Source organism: Schistocerca nitens, chromosome 5 (assembly GCF_023898315.1).
Source record: "Schistocerca nitens isolate TAMUIC-IGC-003100 chromosome 5, iqSchNite1.1, whole genome shotgun sequence".
NCBI classification, from domain to species: Eukaryota; Metazoa; Arthropoda; class Insecta; order Orthoptera; family Acrididae; genus Schistocerca; species Schistocerca nitens.
The window spans coordinates 772,317,802-772,335,180 of NC_064618.1; positions in this window are offsets into that span (position 1 = coordinate 772,317,802).

Sequence of the window (17,379 nt, forward strand, 5' to 3'; positions counted from 1 at the left end):
CTTCTTCAGTGATCCTGACTTCAGCCACCGATCCATGTAAGAAGTAATAAACTGGTCAAAAATCGACTTATGAAATAGGTAGTGCTCTGACAAAGAAAGTTTAACATGTAATGATGCATGGGGCCGAATACGTGCCAGCGAGCGCTGTGATTGGTCGACAAAGCTCGCTCCGCGCATGCGTAAAAGGTTTCAGCGCACCTAGCGCCGTGATCCGGTGCACAAACGACCCCCGTATTGTTGAGAAACAGTCGATCAGAGAAGCCGCATTCTCCGGCACTAAACTGCGTATACCTTCTCACTTGGGAACCGCATAGGCTGCTTGGGGATACGACCTGAAGTAGAAGTACACATGTTTTTCACACGAAAAAAAAGTGATGAATTTGATTTTCACATTTTTATTCAATAATTTTACTCATTATTTTACACGATTTGGTGAAAGGTGGCCGCGGACCCCCTAGAAAGAGCCGGCGGACCCCTAAGGGGTCCGCGGACAACAGGTTGGGAAGCCCTGCCCTAGGAGATTTCTTAAAAAAAATTCAAATTTTGCAATTGCGAAACGGAAGTACTAAGGAATCAAGACATACGATTTAAGTCCTCTGTAGCTATAGATGATACTGTGATGAGCAATACCTCAGTAGGCAGTTGACATAAAGAGGAATGGACATATCTAAAAAGGCAAATCACAGACGTTGGTAAGGAATATATAGTCACAAAGAAGATAGCTGCGAAGAAACATGGGTAAGACAGGAAACACTTCAGTATTCAAAATGTTCAGGGAACGCAGGAGTACAGAATACAAGGTTCTTAGCTGATGCGAAATCGATGGATGTAAAAGTGAAGCTGTCGGAGAAGCGTATAGGGAAGACGAAACGGCTTCTCGAGACGTGAGTTTACAATAATGCTCCTCAAAACACGGCAGCACGGTTCTGGCACCGAGACACGGACAATGATAGTCTTGGAAGACGACATTGCCGTTGAGAAAGACATCAAGTATTAAGGTGTGTAGGCGGTTGGCAGCTATCAGCGTGTCTTCGATTACTACTGCAGGTCCCCATGCAAGCGTAAGAGAACGTCTCCTACAGCGAAATACTGCAGCCACCAGTCTGCATTCATAGCGCTCTGCACATTTCGAGCCGCCGTTCACCTCGATAGCGGCGTTTCTTCAGACGTCCACCGACCTAGTGTAGTAGAATTGCGATTCACCCGAGGTGCCGACACGTTTCCATTGATCGATGCCCGAATCCCGATAGTCCCATGCACACTGCAATCATAACTGACGATGTAGTTGTGTCAACATGTGAACACGTATGGGCGGTCTGCAGCGGAGCTCCATGTTCAACAATGTACAATGAACAGTGTGCTCTGACACACATTTTGCATAGATGCCACAGATTACCATCTATGCTTCCTTATAGAGCAGACAAGCCTTCGAACACAACGTTCTGTGAAGAGTCGTGGACCTGTTCTTCTACCTCTTTCCGTAGATGCTCACGAAAGTAGCAGGTGAATATTCGACCAGCTTCGCCGATTTCGAGATACTCGTACACAGGCTCTGCGTAATAATATTCTGTCCTTTGTCAGAATCGCTTAGCTCAATGAATTTCAACATTTACAGACCATTTTTTCGCTAGGGTGTTCCCCGTACGTGTCTGCTTCGCTTACCTGTTTTTGTTACCGTGTCACGTGTCCGAAACGCCACCAAGCGTCGCACTGGGCAGTGGTCATGTTTTGGTTTATCAGCGTATACTATTAAACGACTAACTTGGTACAAGTCCCAACTGCAGGACGCCTATTTGACAGGGTCTGGGGGTAACCAGTATCTAATTCCCGGATCTCTATATTTATTGAGCTAATTTAAAGAGATTATAGGATGTCGTAATCTAATCATGAAGAGGTATTATCTTACAATAATGGTTAAACACGGTAAGACAAGTACGCAGTGAGAAAGTGGTATACATGTTGAGGCGCCTAGCTCATGTTAAGCAAATACTCAGACTCTGTTCGTCTAGTATTTGAGCACGAGAGCACTTGGCGACTTCCAACAAGTTTTACACGTGATTTCAAATCATTACGAAACTTTTTCTTGGTCCCCACCCTCCCCTCATTTTTCGGTCCCCCCGCCACCAACACAAAACGATAGACGAAAGAGAGTTTATCGATTACTACGTTTTCACTTTTCGTGCAGTGAAACGCCAGCATGAGACACGACTTTTTAATTTATTACTTCCTTACTAGTAACTCATTTCGCAAAACATTCTGCAGAGTATATGTATGTATCACTAAATGTACCTGCACAATTATACTAGCGAGTAAGGCACACAATTAAAGAGATATGACGTCAGAAACATTCAGATGCGTGAAAAAATTGCTTTTGCTTAAAACGGAGCTCTGGTTACCCATACTATGGTCAGCCAGTGGTTGATAATGAAACCAGTTAATGACTTACAGCATGTATCAAACATACGAGGACATGCTGAAAATTAATGCCTCCGAATTTTTAATCTGAAAAGTAGTAATTTTTTAAAATAAAACAAACGCTATTAACATTCCACATCTTTGTTGTTCACTTCTACGTATTTGTTTCTCAGCATAGTCACCCTGGTAAGGAATACATTTTTCCTAACGAGAATCAACTTTTTGCTACCGTCACTGAGAAGTGTTCCACTATGTTGACAGAACTAGAAACTCACCTCTGCCTGCGTCGCATCATCACTACCAAATTGAAGTCCTCGAAGGTGTTCTTTAAATGAAAAGAAATGTCTTCTGAAGCCAAGTTCGTTAAATATCATTTACGAGTATTTCAATATGATCGCTTTTGACAGCAGCTTTCTGCCATATTCTGATCTTCGAAAACTTAAAGTGGATTCATATGGATCACATAGCGGGAAAAGATTCCGCTTACGATATAGCGGTAGCACATTGGCTTGTACGTAGTAAAAAGATGAAAAAACATTAAATACAAATAACGCCATTGAATTCGCTGAAGGAACTGAAGCTGACAGTAAGCTTCTGTCGAAAAGGGTTATCGTGAAATCCATATTACACTCCTAGAAATGGAAAAAAGAACACATTGACACCGGTGTGTCAGACCCACCATACTTGCTCCGGACACTGCGAGAGGGCTGTACAAGCAATGATCACACGCACGGCACAGCGGACACACCAGGAACCGCGGTGTTGGCCGTCGAATGGCGCTAGCTGCGCAGCATTTGTGCACCGCCGCCGTCAGTGTCAGCCAGTTTGCCGTGGCATACGGAGCTCCATCGCAGTCTTTAACACTGGTAGCATGCCGCGACACCGTGGACGTGAACCGTATGTGCAGTTGACGGACTTTGAGCGAGGGCGTATAGTGGGCATGCGGGAGGCCGGGTGGACGTACCGCCGAATTGCTCAACACGTGGGGCGTGAGGTCTCCACAGTACATCGATGTTGTCGCCAGTGGTCGGCGGAAGGTGCACGTGCCCGTCGACCTGGGACCGGACCGCAGCGACGCACGGATCCTACGCAGTGCCGTAGGGGACCGCACCGCCACTTCCCAGCAAATTAGGGACACTGTTGCTCCTGGGGTATCGGCGAGGACCATTCGCAACCGTCTCCATGAAGCTGGGCTACGGTCCCGCACACCGTTAGGCCGTCTTCCGCTCTCGCCCCAACATCGTGCAGCCCGCCTCCAGTGGTGTCGCGACAGGCGTGAATGGAGGGACGAATGGAGACGTGTCGTCTTCAGCGATGAGAGTCGCTTCTGCCTTGGTGCCAATGATGGTCGTATGCGTGTTTGGCGCCGTGCAGGTGAGCGCCACAATCAGGACTGCATACGACCGAGGCACACAGGGCCAACACCCGGCATCATGGTGTGGGGAGCGATCTCCTACACTGGCCGTACACCACTGGTGATCGTCGAGGGGACACTGAATAGTGCACGGTACATCCAAATCGTCATCGAACCCATCGTTCTACCATTCCTAGACCGGCAAGGGAACTTGCTGTTCCAACAGGACAATGCACGTCCGCATGTATCCCGTGCCACTCAACGTGCTCTAGAAGGTGTAAGTCAACTACCCTGGCCAGCAAGATCTCCGGATCTGTCCCCCATTGAGCATGTTTGGGACTGGATGAAGCGTCGTCTCACGCGGTCTGCACGTCCAGCACGAACGCTGGTCCAACTGAGGCGCCAGGTGGAAATAGCATGGCAAGCCGTTCCACAGGACTACATCCAGCATCTCTACGATCGTCTCCATGGGAGAATAGCAGCCGGCATTGCTGCGAAAGGTGGATATACACTGTACTAGTGCCGACATTGTGCATGCTCTGTTGCCTGTGTCTATGTGCCTGTGGTTCTGTCAGTGTGATCATGTGATGTATCTGACCCCAGGAATGTGTCAATAAAGTTTCCCCTTCCTGGGACAATGAATTCACGGTGTTCTTATTTCAATTTCCAGGAGTGTATTATTATAAATGCGAAAGTAACTCTGTCCGTTATGCTTTCATGACTAAACCGTTGAAATGATTTTGATAAAATTTAGTATGGAAATATTGAACGCTGAGGAGGAAGAAAGGTTACTTTAGAAAGTGTACAGCACACCATCTTTACTGATTTGGACAGTAAACCCGAAATATGGAACAATAATAATAGTAATAAAATCTGAGTTAAGTACTCAACGACCAACCTGAACAGCTATTTGCTCTATGACTTTTGAACTTCATCATATTTGTGAAAATGCTTTTATTGTTTGATATATTCTACATAAGAGGGTTCAACGTAATGAATACAATGCTTACACAATCTTCTACGTATTTAATCCATACTCCCATACTAATATCAATGAGAAGAGCTTCACATTTTATTCGCTGAGCGTCGTGCGTATCTTATAACTTCTTGTTTGAGTCCAAATTTGTGCGAACAGCTCGTGGTTAAGCTGTTAGCTTTGCCTGTTCTCGATGACGGGTTCCAGGGCTCGAAACTGGCTCGAACAACGCATCTTGCGGGCACAGTAGCCCAGTGTGTTCGCTCAGAGGACTGGCTGCCCTCTTTAACAATAATAATAAAAAACTTGAGTTAAGTACTCAACGACCAACTTGAACAGATGTCATGTGGCCTCCGTCCAGACCCATTTCCGAGAACAATACCGATTAAAAAAACAAAAACTAAGAGGTTAAGTTCCTGCTAGGATTTGCTTTTTCCTGCTCCCGTCTTGATGTGTGTGATATCATCATCATTTTATCATCATCGACATAAAAATCACCGAAGTGGACTGGAATAAAAAGACTTGCACCAAGCTCCCGAACATCATAACGGAGGTCTCCCAGCCAATAAAGCAATACGCACGTTTCATTGCAGTTTACCAATACGCGAGCTAAGCCTTGCGTAACAGTTATAATACAACCCTTATGCAAACCTCAACGTGTTAAATTCATGCCAGTCCGTACTTCCATACTACTCTTATCAATCCGAAATTAACTCTGTCTATTAGATTTCCTCGACCAACCCACCGAACCGATATTTGTGAAGTAGATACGCTACTTTACAAAGTGTGCAGTACAAGGTTTTTGAAGAACGTTACGCAAATTAAGGAAAAATAATTTTTATTTTATTTTGAGCTTTTCCTCATTACAGAGGTTTATCTCCAACATAATAGTTTACTTGGAAATTACAATACAAACAATAAACGTTCTTAAACTATATTTTCAAAATATTCCTCCAGGTGTTTCGATCTTGTGTGCCCTCTTCCTCTGCGCCCATTCTTCTCATTCTGTGCTGTACATTTTGGAGCCAGGTGCTCATAGGTCGTCCTCTTCTTTTTCTCATCTCCGGTTCCCACTCCAGTATCAATTTTGGTATTCTGGCTTTCTCCATTCGTCGTACATGCCCGTACCACTGTAATTTCTTCCTATCCATTGCGTCATATATTCTTTCTTTTATTTCCATTCTCCTTATTATTTCGGTGTTCCTTATCTTTTCTTTCCTGGAGATTCTTGCCGATCTTGCTCTTTACTCTTTCAAAAAGCTGTTTCCTTTTGCGCTTTTGAACTTTATCTTATCTGTGGAAGTGTTTCTATTGGTTAATGCACTCTACCTAAAATTATTCAACGTAATACAATGCTTCTTGAGTAGTCGACGTGTTTAATCCATTATTCCGAACTAATACTAGTAATATAAACTGCGGAAGTAACTTAGTCTGTTACGTTTTCACGACTCTACCGCTAAACCTGTTCCGATAGTACTTGGTATGGAGATAGCTTGAACCTTGGGGAAGGCCCAGGACTTGTTTAGAAAGTTGTATCTTTTTTGTTATTATTAACATATTTAATTATGGTATACGTGAGTGGCATGCCGACGACGCTAGAGCGATGGTAGACGAACCTTAGTGTCTACGACAGTCAGTGACAGTGCAAATCCAATATTATTGCTTGCATAGTTTATGATACTGAGTTCGAGAACGACCTCGCTTAGTTGGGGAGTTTTGGTGGAGATACAGCAATAAAATCGGTCGTTGAGCCCGAGAATCATATTAAAAGCTTATCAAAGCTAGATATGATTGTCATATTGGGATTGCCGAGATCGTTCTTTAAATAAAAATATGGCATTTCAGTCTGTGATCGCTGTTTTTTTTTTATTTTCAGTGACCGGTTTCAAGCTAGCTGCCCATCTTCAGATCATATATTGCAGTTACAGAGTAACCTGTCAGTACAGAACTATTGGTTCGCTGTTATGTACTGCCAGGTTATTCTGTAACTGCAATATATGAACTGAAGATGGACAGCTAGCCTGAAACCGGTCATTGAAAATAAAAAATAGTGATCAGAGACTGAAATGCCATATTTTTATATTTACAGCTGTTACTATAAACCTCGCAAACGTCTGATTTAATTCATAATTCAACGAGAGCTCAAGCTGAGAAAGTTACTCGAATCGAACAAACCTCAAAGCAGTCAGATGTCCGCCGGAACTTGAATGCAGAACAGCAGGCTATCTTTAGAGCTACAGAGACATTAGAACCGTCACAAGTCCATCACATTTTACACGCTGACGGTCACGCGTCTCTTACACCTTCCAAGACGCTTGAAGATTCACAGCGACTGCATAATGTAAAGACTGCGTGACAAACAGAAACTCGTAGCTCTACATGTTAAATGTGAGAGGCTCTTAGTGAGGCTGCGTTTGATTATGATCTATAAACTGCCTGACAGTGCATCTGTTAAGGCATCATGGAATGACTTCCATGGTATTAGAGGGAGCTGTAGAGGGTAAAAACTGCAGGAGAAAACAGAGGTTGGAATATATCCAGCAAATAATTCAGGACTTGGGATGCAAGTGCTACTCTCAGGTAAAGAGGTTGGAACTGGAAAGGCATTCGTGGCGAGTCGCATCAAAACCGCAGAAGACTGATGATTTAAAAAAAAAAAAAAAAAAAGGGAGAGAGAGAGAGAGAGAGAGAGAGAAAGAGAGACTGCTTATGTCAATCGTAATCATCATAAGGGGATGGATCAAAAATATAGGCAGCCACAATACATTAAAACGGAACAGAGAAACGGTTGGTACATGTTGCTTTGGCGGCAAAATCTTTCATCCGTTACTCGGTGAGCCACAGATAGCCTTAAAAACTCTACTTGCACTAATGTAATGCACAGAGGCATTTTAAATATAATGCGTGCCTTCAGATTCGACATATCACAAAATAATAGAAACACATTCATTATGTATCTACATTACGGCACTGTGTACTTTTTAAGCATGCGTTTCTATAGCGCTACATCACAGACATATCGTAAAGTTACTAGCTTGCTCTTACTCATTACCACTTATCACTAGAAAACTACTGCAGCGGATAACAGCTAATTAGTAATATACAGGGTGAGTCACCTAACATTACCGCTGGATATATTTCGTAAACCACACCAAATACTGACGTATCGATTCCACAGACCGAACGTGAGGAGAGGGGCTAGTGTAATTGGTTAATACAAAACGTAAAAAAATGCACGGAAGTATGTTTTTAACAGAAACTTACGTTTTTTTAAATGGAACCCCGTTAGTTTTGTTAGCACATCTGAACATATAAACAAATACGTAATCTGTGCCGTTTGTTGCATTGTAAAATGTTAATTACATCCGGAGATATTGTAACCTAAATTTGATGCTTGAGTACCACTCCTCCGCTGTTCGATCGTGTGTATCGGAGAGCAACGAATTACGTAGGGATCCAAAGGGAACGGTGATGGACCTTAGGTACAGAAGAGACTGGAACAGCACATTACGCCCACATGCTAACACCTTTTTGTTGGTCTTTTTCACTGACGCACATGTACATTACCATGAGGGGTGCGGTACACGTACATACGTGGTTTCCGTTTTCAATTACGGAGTGGAATAGAGTGTGTCCCGATATGTAAGGCCAATAATGTTCAATGTGGTTTCCATCATTTGCTACACACAATTGGAGTCTCTGGAGTAGGGAATGTCGTACACGCCGCAGTACATCTGGTGTAATGTCGCCGCAGGCTGCCACAATACGTTGTTTCATATCCTCTGGGGATGTAGGCACATCACGGTACACACGGTACACGATGGCCACCACATTGAACATCTATTGGTCTGACATGTCGGGACACACTCTATTCCACTCCGTAATTGAAAACGGAAACCACGTGTATACGTGTACCTCACCCCTCATGGTAATGTACATGTGCGTCAGTGAAAAAGACCAATAAAAAGGTGTTAGCATGTGGACGTAATGTGCTGTTCCAGTCTCTTCTGTACCTAAGGTCCATCACCGTTCCCTTTGGGTCCCTACGTAATTCGGTGCTCTCCGATACACACGATCGAACAGCGGAGGAGTGGTACTCAAGCGTCAACTTTAGGTTACAATATCTCCGGACGTAATTAACATTTTACAATGCAACAAACGGCACTGATTACGTATTTGTTCATATGTTCAGACGTGCTAACAAAACTAACGTGGTTCCAGTTAAAAAAAACGTAGGTTTGTGTTTAAAAACATTCTTCCGTGCATTTTTGTATGGTCTGTATTAAACAATTACACTAGCCCCTCTCCTCACATTCGGTCTGTGGAATCGGTTCGTCAGTATTTGATGTGGTTTATGGAAGACATCCAGCGGTAACGTTAGGTGGCTCACCCTGTATAGTTATCTTAGCTTCAGAAGATTTTTTTTTTTTTTCGTTAAACCGTGAGAGTGCTTCCATCAGACAAACGTGTGTAACTTATATGTTCTGTAAGGTTTGGAAATAGATGGTTGGGGGGAAGTCTCAACAGTGTGCAGAATGATCGATGACAGTAAACCGAAGACGTCGGATTGTTGGAGATGTGGCCTGGGCTTGTGATGACGAAGGAGAGTGTGGACGAACTCATCGAATTCGAAGCTCGATTACAGCACGCTGGTTCTCACACACCGACATAGTTATGTTACGCACCGTCGTGTTACTCTGTACAATTCGGAGCCCTCTAGCGGCAGAGTGCATCAAATATAGAGTGTAACAAATATGTACGGTACAAATTGAAGGATACATTCCTCATACGTAGATGAAGAAATTATGTAATATGAACGTGGGTCAGGAAACTATTTGTTTCCCTGTTATCCACTCTCTGCCACCCACGCTCAGCGGACAAAGTTATCATAATTTTGTAGAGAGTGTTATGACTGATCTGTTAACAGACGTGCCCTTAGCTTAGAGACGAAAGACGGAATTCATGCACGATGGAGCACCTTCTCATTTTAGTGTTAATTTGCGTCGGCTTCTAAATGACAAAAAAAAAATGGCTCTGGACACTATGGGACTTCACATCGGAGGTCATCAGTCGCCTAGAACTTAAAACTACTTAAAGGACATCACACACATCCATGCCCGAGGCAGGATTCGAACCTGCGACCGTAGCGGTCACACGGTTGCAGACTGAAGCACCTAGAACCGCTTGGCCACACACCGGCCGTATCTAAATGACAGATTCGGTGACAGATGGATTTGTAGATATCAACCAGATGCCTGGCTTCCGCACTTAAACCCACTGACTTCTGTTTGCGAGGGCATCTGAAAGCTCTCGTGTATGGAAATCGAGTACAAAATGTTCAGAGTCTCCTTGCCCTTATAATGGAAGGCTGTAAAATCACGTGCAGTACATCGGGGATATATGAGCGCATCCAGGATTCATTGTGACGGTGGGTTGATACATGTGTCAGTGCCCACGGAGGGCATACTGAACATCTCCTGTGAGAAAGAGTTGCATCTGGTATGCTCACGTGTTGTGTTCGTGCGTATTTCCCATGGTTATTGAGTTGGAGAAAATGACTTGCATCTGGGAAACAAAGCGCTTCCAGACCCATGTTCATATGACGTAACTTCTTAGCCTACATGTGACGAATGTGTCGTGCAGTCTGTACTGTACACTTTTGTTACACCCCGCGTAGACATGAAGCATAAGGATACAGGATGTTAATAAAGTAAGTTTTATGTAGAATTTGAAGACATAAAGTCTGAAAATGACTCTGTGATCATAATTGTGTCACTTTATGGTACAGGTCCGTCTTGATCACAGAAATTTTTACACTTCACTATTACCAGTTTCGGCTACTGCCATCTTCAGATCATTAACTATTTTGATGTAGTATAAACGTCAAGCTAAACATGTAGGTACATAGTAAGTGCTCATTTACTAAGCTAGACATGTAGGTTCATAGTAAGTGCTGACTTACTATGTATGTAAATGTTTAGCTTGACGTTAATATTACATCAAAATATTTAATGATCTGAAGATGGCAGTAGCCGAAACCGATAATAGCGAAGTGTTAAAATTTGTGTGATCAAGACGGACCTGTAACATTAAGTTTATATAGAAAGCTTTAAAGGCTTTCATACAGAAAATTCGGAGGCCTTACGTTGTAGCACGCCGTCATTATTTCAAAGGTCTTTTTCATTTTTTCTGGCTTATGCGCATAAAGCCAAATATTTAACACATTAATACGTTTGTAAAGTAATCTGAAGTTTAATGTTGTTGTTTACATGGCAGTTCTATCCTTTAATCCTTTGAATACCAGAGGTTTCTGCAGGGAACCTGCATTTTATTAATTCTTTGAAAACCAGTACCTATAACATGCCACCGATGCTGTGGCAAGACAGAGACCGCTACTGATACACTGACGTACCTCTACGAATGTAATGCATTGTTGCACTCAATTTTTAACAGCGTTCAAAACAACTGTCAGCGCGGACATGGTTCTACGTGATGGTAGGCGACCGTCACATGCTTTTCTTTTATAGTGATCATATTGAAGAAATAAAGGCAGTGAATGTATGCGTATCTGAAATTACTGAAACGTATATCTGATTATGTACTACTGCTTTTATGTGTGATTTAGAAATGAAACGAAATCAGTGGTATGTAGTTTGATATCAAATTTATAAAATTTTAGGCATACTTTTGCATGTTACTTAGGACTAGAATTTATTTTAGGCATTATGACTTCATGGACGTTTCCAGATTTGGGATTATGTCTCAAAAAACTGTTTTCCAATACATCACTTGAAATGAAGGGTGATTTAAATCTGTATGTCCTGGTGGTTCCAAAGTGAAACCATCTCCTTACAACAATTGAATTTTATTTTACTTAAAGCCAATTTCCTCTTGTATTCACTGTTTACTGTTATGATAAAGGTTAATTGTGCGAAAAATTTTAAAACTGTATTTCAGTGTGAAACTATCTCCATAAAACAATTGACAATTCAGTTTTTGTCAGTATCTTCTTGTGTTCGTGTGCTTGCTGTGATAATAGATTTGTATAACAGGTCAACCAGTTGCAACAAGATTTTACTTCAACCTTGTTTTGACATGGACTATTGATGCCCTCATCAGATAATGCAAACAATTACAAGTAGTAACAGACGAAAAGATTCACGAAAAAATTAGTATAGGCATATGAAGTACCTGATTAGATGATAAACGGAAAGATTAGCAATGATCAACGACATCATGATGCAGAAGGCAATGGAAACCGCTGCATTAAAGACACATACTGTGTCTCTACAATACATGTGGCCTGTAATTGAAAAGCTTCATGATGATCTCTCCATTGGCAAAAGATTCCGAAATAGACCCGCATTCGAATCTCCGCGAGGGGACTGCCCAGGGGGAGGTGACCAGGAGAAAAACATCGAATAACCAACGGAACGATCACATTCTATGAGTCCGTCCGTGGAATGCCAGAAGCTTGCACGTGGTAAGGAAGCTAGAAAATGTGAAAAGAGAAATGCTAAGGCTCACAAGATAGTGGGGGTCAGTGGAAGTGAAATGTAGAGAAGACAAGAATTTCTGATCAGATGAGTATAGGGTAATATCAACAGCAGCAGAAAATGGTATATGGCAGATGGATTCGTCATGATAAGAAGGGTGGGACAGAGAGTGTGTTACTGTGAACAGTTCAGTGAAAGAGTTCTCATCGGAATCGACAACAAACCAACACCAACAATGATAGTTCAGTATACATGCCGACGTCACAAGCTGAAGATGAAGAGACAGGAAGGTGTATATACAGAACGGGTATAAATCTAATAGTCATTGTGGACTGGAATGCGATTGTAGGCGAAGGAATAGAAGAACGGCTTACGGGAAAATATGGGCTTGGTACTAGGCATGAGAGAGGAGGAAAACTACTTGATTCTGCAATAAATTTCAGCCAGTAATGATGAATACTCTGTTCAAGCATCGCAAGAGGAAATGGCCGGGAGATTGCTCAGTAGGCAAGAGAGATGAAGAGGAATTGACATCTCTAAAAAGGTAAATACAGAAGGTATGAGGAAAACCGAAAATACAAAGTAGAAGGTATTTGCGAGGAAACCAAGGGTAACAGAAGACATACTTCAGTTGATGGTGAAAGAAGAATGTACAAAAACGTTCAACGAAATTCATTAATACGGATATACAAGTCTGAGGAAGGAAACAGGTAGGAGCTGCAGGGAAGCTAAGGCGAAATGGCTGCATTAAAATTTTGAAGAAACTGAAAGTGAAATGCTTCTCAGAAGGATTGATTCAGCACATGGCAATTTGGGAGCAAGGGTGGTGGTAATGTTAAGATAGCAACGGGAATTTTCAGTGAAAGTGAAGAAGAAATACGAGGGTCGTTCAGTAAGTAGTGCCTTACATTTTTTAAAAAAAGCCATACTGTATATAATATATAGACACGCGTTCTTGTTGATGCTTCACATTTGATATTTTTTCAGTGCGTCTGTGATGTTTCGAACCGTTCTGGCAGATGGCAGCTTCAAAATGGCGTCTATATACGACTCACATTACAAGCAGCGTGCTGTTACTGAATTCTTGTGTGCAGAAAAAGAAACCGTGGTGAACATCCACAAACGTTTGTGTGCAGTGTATGGCACTGCAGTTGATAGGTGTACAGTTGGGCAATGGGTAAAGAGAGTTGCAACCTTAGGAAATGCAGGAACAGAGCTCCATAATCAGCCACGCTCGGGACGTTATGCCACAGCCACTGCTCCATACACGCTAAATCGTGTGGATGCAATTCTTCGTGCCGAACGGCGCATCACAACTCGACAATTGGCTCTACAGTTGTCCGTCACCATTGGAAGTGCGTCTGTAATGATAGAGACTCTCGGATATTCAACGAGGTGCTCACGATGAGTTTCACGAATGCTCACAGCGGACCACAAGATTCAGAGAACGGCCATTTCATGTGAATTGTTGGAGCGTTCTGAGACCGAGGGAGAGGCCTTTCCGTCACGGATCGTTACGGGGGATGAAAGCTGGGTGCACCACTTCGCGTCGGAAACAAAAATCAGGACAAGAGCTTTTACCAGCAGTGAATAAATGCTCTTCCACAACGTTGGCGTACGGCCATAGAACATGATAGAGACTACGTAGAAAAATAGGACATGAACAAGACATGTTAATGCATATTGTCAACAAATTCTGACTCTTAATAATAAACATGTTCTGATAAAAAATGTGGGTCATTACTTATTGAATGACCCTCGTAGAAGATCAACTGACAAAATGAACAATCTAATGCGCAAGCAATATGTATTCAGAGTAAATCGAAGAAAGATGAAAGTAATGAGAAGTAGCAGAACTGAGAACAGCGAAAAACTTACCATTAGGATTGATGGACACGAAGTAGTTGAAGATTAGGAATTCTACTACCTAGGCAGCAAAATAACCAATGGGAGGAAAAAGAACATCGAAATCAGACTAGCAATGTCAAAAAGTGCATTCCTAGCCAAGAGAAATCAACAAGTATCAAACATAGGCCGTAATTTGAGGAAGAAATTTCTGAGGATGTACATCTGGAGCACAGCGTTGTATAATAGTGAAAGAAACATGGGCTGCGGGAGAAGAAGAGAATCGAAGCATTTGAGATGTGCTGCTACCGACGAATGTTTAAAATTGATTGGGCTGATGAATGAGGAAATTGTGAGCAGCGTCGGAGAGAAAAGATATATGTGAGAAAATCTGACAAGAAGAAGGGACAGGGTGATAAGACATCTGTTAAGACATGAGAGGAAAACGTCCATGCTACTAGAGGGAGCAGTAGAGGGTAAAAACTAGAGTAACACAGAGACTGGAACGCATCCTGCAGATAATTGAGGATGTAGGTGGCACGTTCTACTCTAAGATGAAGAGTATATTATCACTATTTAGTTAATTAAAATTATTTATCTATTATTAAAAGTAAATTGTCTTTATGTCTGCTTTTATTTTAATTATTGGTTTTAATTGGTTTAGCTTAATTCCTTATTTCATTTTACCATTACGCTCCTGGAAACCTGGAAAATATAAATATTTCGTTTTAAATAGCACAGGAGAGCAGATAGATGTATTTCCCAGCGGCAATCTCGAGGAAATTCGTCGTCGTTAACTGCTCCACCTGAAATGTCTAAAACCTTCACTCGCTACGCAGATCGTTCAGCACGATTGCGTGCTATGTTGTTTGATGAGTCTGGATGATAGGTCCAGCAACTTAGCAAGTTGAAGTTTATTAATTCGGAGATAATCTCTCGACGAATTCTGACACTGGAAAATGCAGGTTCGCACTATCGTACCAAACTTCACCTCCGAGCGATCTACGTCTTGTAATATCTGTACGGTGGTAACTAACTAATTTCGGTACGCTGCGTAGCGAGTAAAGGTTTTAGACTTTGCAGGTGGAGCAGTTAACGACGACGAATTTCCTCGAGATTGCCGCTGCGAAATACATCTATTTGCTCTCCTGTGGTATGTAAAACGAAATATTTATATTTTCCATGTTTCCAGGAGCGTAATGGTAAAATGAAATAAGGAATTAAGCTAAACACACATTGTATACCTGATGTTAGTTACTGGATTTAATTTTGTGCAAAAAACTATTTGAACATTTACTATATACCATAATGATTTCTCACAATAATACGATCTCTCTCCTCCTCTCACACGTCCGATCTCTCCGTTTCCTTAACAAACAGTCTCTGAAACAAAATCTTTGGTACTGTAAAAATTTGGAAACGAGCTTATGGCATCGTTAAACGCAGAGATGCGTTCTTAGCACTTGAAGTCCGATTCTCGCAGTCGGTGCATGCCGTTCAACATTATATCAATTTGTCGCACTATATATTGAAGTTTTACATACATTGGTATACAATATGAGGAGTAAGTATTGTATTTTAGGAAAGCATTTTGGTTGTTTATGTGTTCGTCTGTTTGGGCGTGTAATCGTACTTGAGTGTAGCCTTTTGGTCGTTTATATGTTCATCTGCTTGTTAATGTAATTGTTGGTGTTACACTATAAGAGGATGATGTATTTGGGGACAGGATTTTGGTCGTATATCTTCATCTACTTGCACATGTAATTGTTAGGATTTTCTGATAAATAAATAAATGTAAATGTCGTGTGACTAGGGCCTCCCGTCGGGTAGACCGTTCGCTGGGAGCCAGTCTTTCGATTTGACGCCACCTCGGCGACTTGCGCGTCGATGGGCTGAAAGGATAATGATTAGGACAACACAACACCCAGCTCCTTAGTGGAGGAAATCTCTGACCAAGGCGGGAATCGAACCCGGGCCCTTAGGATTAACCACGCTGACCACTTTTTTTTTTTCGTTACGGTTCATTGTATTTCGTAGTAGCGGACGTCACGTGACATCCGTTGATGCTCGTTGATCGTTTCACTCAGTTTTTTTTATTACAGAGGTCTGCCAGCTCTCTGACCGAACACGCTGAGCTACCGTGTCGGGGATCCAGTTAGCTACCGGGGACGGACGGATTTTCAGATGAACACACACATAACCGGTTCCGAAATCAGTTTAAAGTAAAATCTTGTTGCAACTGGTTTACCGTGTTATACAAAACATATTCTCGTACGGTTGCTGTTTTACAGCCATGTTTAAAATTGTGTGATAATAGAGGCCACTGTTGCGGAAAATTTTAAAATTATATTTCCTCTCATATTGTTGGAACTCGAACGTTTAACGCATATGGGCTTACTGGCTTCACTCTGACGATGTAATACGCTTGTACGGTGCAGCTGGACCGTCCAGTCCTGAACTGACGTTTTGACGCTCTTTCGGGCCGTTTCGGCTTCCCAGAAACACAGAAGTGCTGCACTTTAAACAGAGACGTGGTAACGTGAGTTGGCTGTGTTTGTGTGTGAGTGTGTGTGTTCGTCGCAGAAACGTCGAGCCGCACTCAGACTGCTGCAGCCAACAGCAAATCCGCGCTTACGGTAATAACGGCGCGGTGCGGGGTCTACCGCAGGAACATTAGGGCCAGTCGTGTGACTCGCCAAGTGGGGCGCCAGCAGGCGATCGGGGCGCTGGAGCTGGGAGCTGCTGGCTACTGCCGCGGGCCGCGGCCTCCCCTCCCTCCATCCCTCCCCCACTCCCGCTCCACCCCGCCATGTGGCCGGTCGTCCACACCCACGTCCTCGGCAGCCCTGAGCGGCGGGGCACTTCTCCCGACGCGGCACGAGTAGCTGGCGCGACCGATATTACGCCTGCAGCGGGTCGGAAACAGCCGCAACAGAGAGCAAAACCGACAGTTTTCGACGGAACTAGACCACTGTGCAACCCTGCCAATGAAACGGCCCGAACGAGTTCCTAAGGTTTCCACGACGTTACCGAATGTGTTTTTCAAACTTTGTGGTCCTGTAGAGGATGGTGAAATATTTTGGTAGTGACACACCAAAATCACAATAGTAATCCGTTGTAGTTGCCACATATTTTAATACAATCGAAAACATTATAAAATCACAATAATACAGGAGACTGCCTAACAAGGCCAGATCACTTGGACAAATAACATTAAGTTTCTTTAACCGGTACGAGACTCAAAATACTTGAAATTTGAATATTTCTAGGTAAATATGCTCAGGTAAAGCTTT